General features: G+C 41.0%; 1 pseudogene; it reads left to right on the top strand.

Moving 5' to 3' along the window:
• Positions 1 to 1,256: 1,256 nt before the first annotated feature.
• LOC143672478 (electrogenic aspartate/glutamate antiporter SLC25A13, mitochondrial-like) overlaps positions 1,257 to 8,674 on the top strand; it is a 120,681-nt pseudogene continuing 113,263 nt past the window's right edge.

The raw sequence follows: 8,674 nt of genomic DNA, 5'->3' as shown, positions 1-8,674 counted from the left end.
GATACAGAATATCTGCTTTCAAAATTAGCAGTTATACAACCGGTACAATGGAATATGTCAAAATAGCATTTTAGTTGTTTTAATGTTTACTAGTATTTGAGATAACAATGTTTATCTAGAGACTTGCAGTGATAGAGAATATGAATTTTCTGTAGTTTTACAAAGTTTGTGGCTGTTCTTTTCCGTGGTGCAATATCATTCTGTGGAGATTGTCCATGATAAGAGCTTTTTTATGACTTAAAGATGAAAAGGTGTGAGGTTAGGGGAGATGGCAGGGATGGGAGAGATTCTTTCAAGGTCAGTGGGCAGTAGTTTTTTAATAGGAGAGGGAAGAAGGAATGGACTATGAGAACGTGCCTATGAAAGGCATTTTCTACTGTGTAATAAATTAACTGTTAGCAAAAGAGAACTAACAAAGGAATATGTTTGTTAAATGTGCTTAATCCTTCTGAAGAGGAAGTGTTGGAAGTATAAAAATGACCCCTCTAAATCCTAGTATCTGATACTGTGGGTCCTGGACAGCTTGAGTGAGTGGTATTTGGAGTGGACTGCAAGTTGATAGGCAGATAGATAGAGAGATGAATACATTGAAAGTATGCACAGACCAGTTGTAGAGTTAAGTTGTTGACCGAAGAGCCAATCTTGATCTTTTGGCAGTACAGAAGCAGAGATATATGCAGAAGTGGTATTTATAGTCTAAACTCATGATAACAATACAATAAAAGTGTTAATCAAATCTTTAATATATTTTTAAAGCTGGGCAGTAGCCTATTTGTTTGAACAAAACTCAATCTGCCAAATTTCACTGGAGCCAGTGAATTTAAGTAGGCCCTTGGAGAACACTGTAGGAGTTGAACCAAAGTCATGGCAAAGCTGAAGAGCCAGGCTGGCCTCAGAACAGACTATACTCCAGGAAGGCCAAGACCTGCACTGGAGCCAGTGTGGACATGGATCGATTTCCTGTAATGGAAAATGGAAGAAAATAGTATTTTAGAGTGAAAGGCACCTATGAGAGCACCTTGTTTAAGCCCTTCTGTAGACCAGGTAAGGGAGACCTGCTCCAGCTTGCCCAACAAGGTCATTCACCTGATTAGCCAAAGGTAAAACTAGAACTTGGGCCTCTTTCCACTGTATGACTGATGGTTTTAGGGTATAAAATTATGTAATGATCCATTGTCTGTTTTCATTTAAGAACACGTTAGAAACTATAGTGATGAATTTATGTATTTGGGTCTCTGAGGTTTTTTGTATGCTCGATGGCTGGTGTCATCTGGCACATTAAAGAAAAGTCTGAGCTCCATCATCACTGCCTGGCTGGCAGTCTGCCTGGTCTCAGTGACCACCGGGCCTTGGAGTCTGTGCTTTAGGATGCCACAGCCTGCAGCCTCAGGCCACCGGGAGTGCCCATCGGGGATCTGACCAGCCCCTGGGCTTTAAAAACTGCTTCCTATGGCTTCCACAACCAGTTCTCCCAGACATATTTATTCATTAAAGCCTTAGCAGCTCTGTCTAGAAAATGTATCCTTTGGTACATTGGACCACTTCTCATTTATATCTCTTCTGCTGCAACCACTTTCACCTGGTTTCACTGTTTTGCCTGGCAGGCCGTGCTCCATAGTGACAGGGTGACCAGAGTGTTCTTTCTAATGTCTCAAAGGAGTCATGTCACTCCCCTGCCTGAAACCCTCCAATGCTAACTAGTTTTCATGTTTACTTGGAGTAAAACCCATGTGGCTCTGTATGCCCTGCCCTCTTGCCGTCATTTCATGCCCCTTCTCCCTGTCCTTCACTACTTCAAGCCAGTGGGACTGTCTCCCTGGCCCCTGGAACTTGCCGCCTGGAGCCTTTGCACTGAGGTTTCTCCTATTCAAAATATCCCTTCTCCAGACTTCCCTGTTCTTCCTCCTTTTTATCATCCAGGTCCCAACTTAATGACACCTTAATGAGAGGCATTTCCTGACCATTCAGGCAAAACAGCTCTCAGCATCTACCTCCATTGCCCTCCTTAGTTGATTCTCAAGCAGACTACATAGCAGAATCACTGGGGAAGTTAAAAAAAAAAAACAAAAAACGATGCTCAGGCCCTTCCTTGGACTAATTAAATAGAATCTCTGGAGGAGTGGGGCCTGGGTAACAGTTCTTGGGGACCCAGGTCTGGGAAGCACTGCTTGAATGCAGTCCTCTGTTTTATCTTCTACACAGCAGTTACTGAGTGTGGAATGATCTTATCTTCATACACATATGTGCTCATGGCTGTGTTTCCCCCATTGAAGTTGTAAATTTCTGTGAGCACGTGGATTCTGTCAGTCATATTCATTTTGTGTCCTTTGTGCCGACGCTTTTGTGGGGCATATAGTAGATGCAAGACATGCATTTGGTCAGTTGCCTGAATGATGTTGATTCATAAGGCATTTAGAAGAGACAGAGGAGAGCTGGAAAAGCCAAAAAGCTAATAAAAATATTAAAATCATGGACAGAAGGTGATCACAGTTCTAGACATTTTTTTCTTGACACCCACAGATACTTAAACCTGGGTGTTTAGTGGTTGAAACCCTGCTTTTTGAGTTAGATTTTTACTTTTATCTCTGCCATTAATCCTGGGCAATTCCTTGGTTTTTGTTGTAACAGATGGAAGAAAGTTTCAAGAAGTTATTTTTGTGAAGCCCTCTTGTGGTTAGGAATCTTAAGTAAAGTGGTAAGTGGATGCCGATATGGTGCATTGTCTCCGACCAAACTTCCTGAAGTATGAACAGATTAGATCCTTGTGTGCAGTTACTCAAAACTTTCATAGCCTCAGAGCTGGCCTGCAGATAGGATGCAGGGAGATGAAAGGGACCGCATGGGGTAGAAGATGCTGCTGAGTGAGAATAAGCAACAGTGGAAGGAGGAGAGCTGACATTTCCAACTTAGACGACCAGGAGTTGGGTTCTTTCAGATCATTTCTTTTCTTTTGACAGTTTTGTCTCTCCCTCTGCCCCTCCCCTCCATCCCATCTCATATTACTTCTTTCTGCCACTACTCAAGTTTAAATCCTTGCTGTTTCATTTCATATAAATTTTTATTCTTATTACAGAAATAATTCGATATGACTTATTATAGAAAAGATTAGAAAATATGGACAAGCAAAAAGAAAACAAAAACCTTGAACTTCTGTTCATTTAACCACCTAGAATTGCCCAGTGCTAATAATTGTGTTCCTCCTTCTGAATGTCTGTAAGATATTATTTTTGTAGGCTTTTAACAATGTGGTCATTCTGTACATACCTTTGTGTAAGTGTTTATTTTAACTAATGATAAGTATTTGCTTATAATGATCTTAATGGTTAATCAGTTCCTTTATTAACTTTTTATCGATTAGTTGTTGAATGTTGAAATTCTTTTTCACTTTCTTTTTCATTGTTATCCACAGTGCTGCATGAACATCCTTGTAGTTAAGTCTGCACACACTAAAAAATTATTTCTCAGGTTCAATTCCTAGTAATGGGACTGCATTGCAAAAGAGTATAGACATGGTGAAGAGTCTTGCTGTGTTGTCACCTTGTCTTCAAGAGAATATACTACTACATGATCCCATCCTCTTGATATTAGGAGCCCTTCTCTTCTCTCAGGACTTCATGGAGTCTGCCAGCACATATTCTGACGTCTGTCTCTTCACCTTCCAGTTCATGTAAAGCCTCCTTGCCCAGCATCAGGGGCCCTTCATGCCCAGGACACAACCACCATGTCTTCCGTTGCTCCTCCTTCACCGCAGCATACCTGCACTGCTTGTGACTCTTCATCTCCATGCTTCTTCCTTGGCTCCTGGCTCACCATCTGTCCCAAGTTGGGAGCAGAGATTGCATTTTTCATCTGTGTATTCCTCTCACTGGCCTGTGCTCCACACACGGTCAGCCCTGAACCTGCTCTGAGTTTGGTACTCTCCCCTTTCCCAGCTTCCCATCTCCACTTGATCTCCTTAAGGACTAGTGTCCTATGTTCACCATTTCTCAGATGTCATATATTCTTGATTTTAGTAAGATTCCCCATCTCCTTTTTCCCCAAACTAAGGATAGTCTTTCCTTTCTCTGACTTATTGGGCAGTTTACCTCCACCTCCCTTACGTGACTTACCACTCTTCCCCTATATATATATAGTTTTCAGTCTGTATTATAGTTTAAGTATCTTCAGGCTAAGACAGGTTAAGAACTATACCTTGAGAAAATGAGACGGTGGGAGCAGGGGGAAAACCTAAGTTGCAGTACTCGTGGTAAAAAGCACCATCATCATTTTGTTATATTTCCATCTAGACTCTTTCGATGTTTGTGGTAGCTAATAGAATCTTTCCATCTTTGTAAACATAATGTGCATATGCAGTTGACTTTTAACCCCATCCTATGAATTTTTTTTTCTTTGGCTCAGTATTTTATAGTAGTAGGCTGTGCTTTAGCTGTTTCTGTTGGGCTTTAAAAGATTAAAAGACATATAAAGTTTCTGCTATTACAAATGGCTTCCAGGAACAGAACAATAGCTCTAGCAGTTTGGAAAACAAAAATGACTTGCTTAAAAAAATCTACGGTAGCGTGAGAACCATGAAATACTAGAAACCTGCCCTATCCTTAATCTCTGTGTGGTGTAGGCCTATGAAGATGTGATTTCAGTTGATTTGTTTCCATGTCAGCTGCCCCATTTATGTGTCTGCTAGGAGCTGCAGGTGAGTGCTAATGTCAAATACTGTTCCATAGAGAGCTACCCTGGAGGTAATGAGGCTCCTGTGATTTTCTTCTTAAAGGGCATCTAATACTATGAAAGAGGTTTTGGTTGTTGGGGGTGGAAAAGGTACTAAGTGAGCACACCAGCCAGGTCTGAACTTGATATAACATGCTCTTTGTTGTAACTTATGCTAATACCCATTAAATCTGTAAAGCAAGACTGAAGAACTGTTTATACTAAAACATAGATAAATGTTTTCAAATATCCTTCTGTGAGTGAAAGTACTGCTCTGTAATTATTCTGGATAGTCTTCTAGTCAGATTACCTAGAGAATCCAAAATGGTCTTGATGAACTGAGTGGTAATACATTGTAATTTCATGGTTCATTTATATACCTCCTGTATAGATGTGTAATCCTTGTATCTAACAGGATCACCAAATTACATACCTTCTTGGTATCAGAAACATGCCTAAAATGCCAAGAGCAGTCACTGGCTAGCGATGGTTATGAAAACATCTTTGACATTGCCAGGGGAGGATTTGTTCACACATACAGTCTTCAGGTTTCTCATACTGTTTTGAAAGAGGTAAGATGTTCTTTTTATTGCATTTAAACCTTTCTTTATTCAAACCAGTAAAAAAAAATCCTTTCTAGATAACACACCATGTTGTGTAATTCTGTTTTAACTAGCCTAATGTCTAAGCAGGAAAAATTTAGCAAATAGGATTGTTTTCTGCATCAGCAAACTGCCAGCCAGCCAAACTGGTAAGCACCGTGTGGCCGCAGGGTTGCTTGTACCTGCCTGGAGGTGGTGGCCGTGGCAAGAAGAAAGCAGATAACCAGGGGCCCGTTTATACCCTCCACTGCTTCTGCGGTCTGGGCATGGTGGGGGTCAGTTCTTTAAGTCTCTCCTCTTTTAAAGGATTTCTTAAGAGGAAAATAAAGCACCCCTAAACAAAATGCTTCTGGGCAGTTTTATTTACAGCTTTGAGTAACTTTCTTTAAAAGATTGCCAGATCTCTGGTTCCAGTCCTGGCCTTTCTCTGGAGTCCTGTCCTGTCCTTTACTGGACCTTTTGGCTGTCTGCTGGACACCATCCCTTCAGCATCGCCCTGTTACCTCAGATTTAACATTCTCGGGAACTGGTCTTGTTCGCTCACAAGTCCCTCCTTTCCAACTTTTTTCTTTTTTATATTTTTTCTTTGGTGGTGGTGTCAGGAATCCACTTAGCTATCCATGTCTTGGAGTTATCCCAGCCTCTCTCCTGCCCTCACATTTAATTGTTCCCAAGTTTTGTTGTTCCTACCTCTGTGGAATTTCTCTAGCATGTGCTCCTTTGTCCTCTCCTGGTGCTTCTGCTCTGGTTTAGACCATGAGTGTCTTTCACTGTCAGGCCCTCTTTCTACATTTGGTCTGTGCTCCTTTTAAATTCACCTTCCATATCAGTTTTTTTTCCTAAAATGAAGCTCTGAACCCAGCAATTATTAACTGACAAGCCTTCTTAACAGTCTGCAAGAAAGTCTAGATTCTTTAACTTGGCATTTCAGGTCCTTCAGAGGTGGTGGCCCTCTGGCGAGAGCCAGTCAATTAGTCTCCCCGTCCTCCTCGCAGCAGGCTCGTTGCTCCTCCATCCTCCTCTAAACCTAGCACACCCCATTTGTTTTCACCTCTTTGCATTGCTCTGCTCTTTCCTTGGCATGGAATGTCCTCCTCTTTCCATTTTTCTCTATCTTCTCATACAGGTTGGAGTTCTGAGGTCAAATACAAAATAAGAGACTTTAAAAAATAACATTTCTGGGCAAGCTCTCACAGATCTGTATGTGCTTGGAAATCTAAATATCTTCCCAAAGTTCAGGTTTGATCATGCCACTACCTTCCTCAGAAACTGAGCCACTCTGTTTCCTAGAGAAGAATGACCCGACTCTTTTCCTGCCTTCAGCGCCATCTTTGGTCCTTTTTTATTATCTCATCTCACATTGCTCTCTCTCACCCACTCTGCTGTCCAGAGAAACTCAGTAACTTACCCCTTTGCTTATGTGCTCTGCACCTTCCTAACATCTGTCTCCCTTCGGACGTTACCCCTACCTAAAGCCTTCTTCTGTGCCCACCACCGCATGGCTGCATTTTACTCATAGTTAAAGGCATGGCCTAAATTCCATTTCTTCCACAAAGCTTTCTCTGTTTTCCTACCAGAATTATTCTCCTGTCATTGTATTAGTCCCAGTCCTGTGAGTTAATCTTTCCCATGTATTATTCCTAGACTAGTGTTTTTTGCCTTACCAGCCTATAAGGCCTCTGTGTGGTCAACTTCATGTCTATTTATATGTATTTCCTCCACGATATCCCTAGTTTAATTCACATGTGATTAGGAGATATTGGTAATGGATGACTACCTGTGAACTGTTTTTTATGTAGTATATGGGGTATTAATAAACAGCAAACCTGTTGTATTTTGCCATTACATAGTTAGATCCTGAAGTTTCTAAACTCTAATTCTAGAATCTAACAACATGCCTGAAGGAAGATTGAGGTCTGGAACACTAAATGATATGTTGGCTGAAACTGTCACACTTGAAATTATAATGCATTCAGTATGTCAGTATCCTCAAATCTGTCATGCCTTTGAGACTCTGTACATTGTTATTTTAGTCCACTATATGTAAAAGGAAATGCTAAGTGTTTGCATTTATCTGTTTGTTTTATTTTTTGTGACAGTTACATCTCATTTTTTCCCTTAAAGTATATTTGTAAAAGCTTTTATTTCCCACAAGCTACTGACTTTGTTTTGTGTTGCAGATTAATATCCTTTCAAGATTTTGTAGCATTTGAATCTGTTCTGTGTGCCCCTGATGCTATGTTCATGGTGGCATTTCAACTGTTTGACAAAGCTGGCAAAGGAGAAGTTACTTTTGGTAAGGAATATGAATGGGTGCACGTGGATCTAAGTGTGGGCTTGTGTGAACATTTTCTTGTTAAGAATGAGTTGTGTGGCGATGCTTTTAAGAAAAAGCATACATACCTCTTTTAACAAAGATGCCTCATGGTTTGTTGCTCTAGTTCATATAACTTCCTGTTTGAAAAATAAATTGAGTTTCTGGCATAGTAGTTTTGATCCCCTTGTTTAGTTTTAAGATGGGGAGGTTGTGACATAACTCTGCATGGAGTCATAGATGTGAGAGCAGGACATTACTGCCACCCACACCATCACGCTCGCAGTGCCATCCCCACAGAATGAGCAGGTTAATCAGCTGCCTAGGAACAGAAGCTTCTCCATGCCCAATGCTTCTTGTCCTTCCCTAGTCCTCATGGAGTAGTTTGAATCCAGAGGTCTGCACAAGATGAGAGTTCAGAGCGGCTCATGAAGAACCTGTTATTCCAGACAGTGTGCTCACCGTAGCTGGGTTGGCACTACCTGCCATGCTGCTGCCTCTTTATTTTGAAATGCAGAAATATCTTCATGGGAATTAGCTATAAAACCACAGAAAACCCTGTAATCTTTAAGTACCTAGGAGAAATTGGAAGAGTTGGAAGTGGTGGGACAGTCCTAAGATCTTTTTCTAAATTAGACTGCTACCAAAAACAGATTTTGATGGATGCTCACTGTTCCCCTTGGACTATAGCATCCAGCAGATGTTGTCTGTGCAGGTGAACCTTTCTTAAAGCATTGCCCATGGAGAGTTTTGGAGTGCTTTGTGCATATGGATTGTGCTTTCAAGGTAGAAGGTTAATGTGCTTATTTCAAATGTGTTTATCCTTAGTTTCCAATTCATTCTTACCTCTTGATTTGGGCTCATTTGATCTGTTGTGGGGAAAATGCAGATTTTGTAATAGAGCATGGGTGCTGGGATCAAACAGACTTTGCCACTTCTAGCTTTACCTCTTTTCTCTGAATCAAGTTAATTATCCTCTTAGATCCTCATTTTCCTCATTGGAAATGGGGATAATAGCCATATAAAATAATAGCCACTCTGAACTCTCATCTTG

The sequence above is a fragment of the Tamandua tetradactyla genome, chromosome Y (assembly GCF_023851605.1).
Source record: "Tamandua tetradactyla isolate mTamTet1 chromosome Y, mTamTet1.pri, whole genome shotgun sequence".
Taxonomy (NCBI): domain Eukaryota; kingdom Metazoa; phylum Chordata; class Mammalia; order Pilosa; family Myrmecophagidae; genus Tamandua; species Tamandua tetradactyla.
Note: the sequence above shows the minus strand (reverse complement) of the source record. Positions and strands in the feature narration are given on the sequence as shown.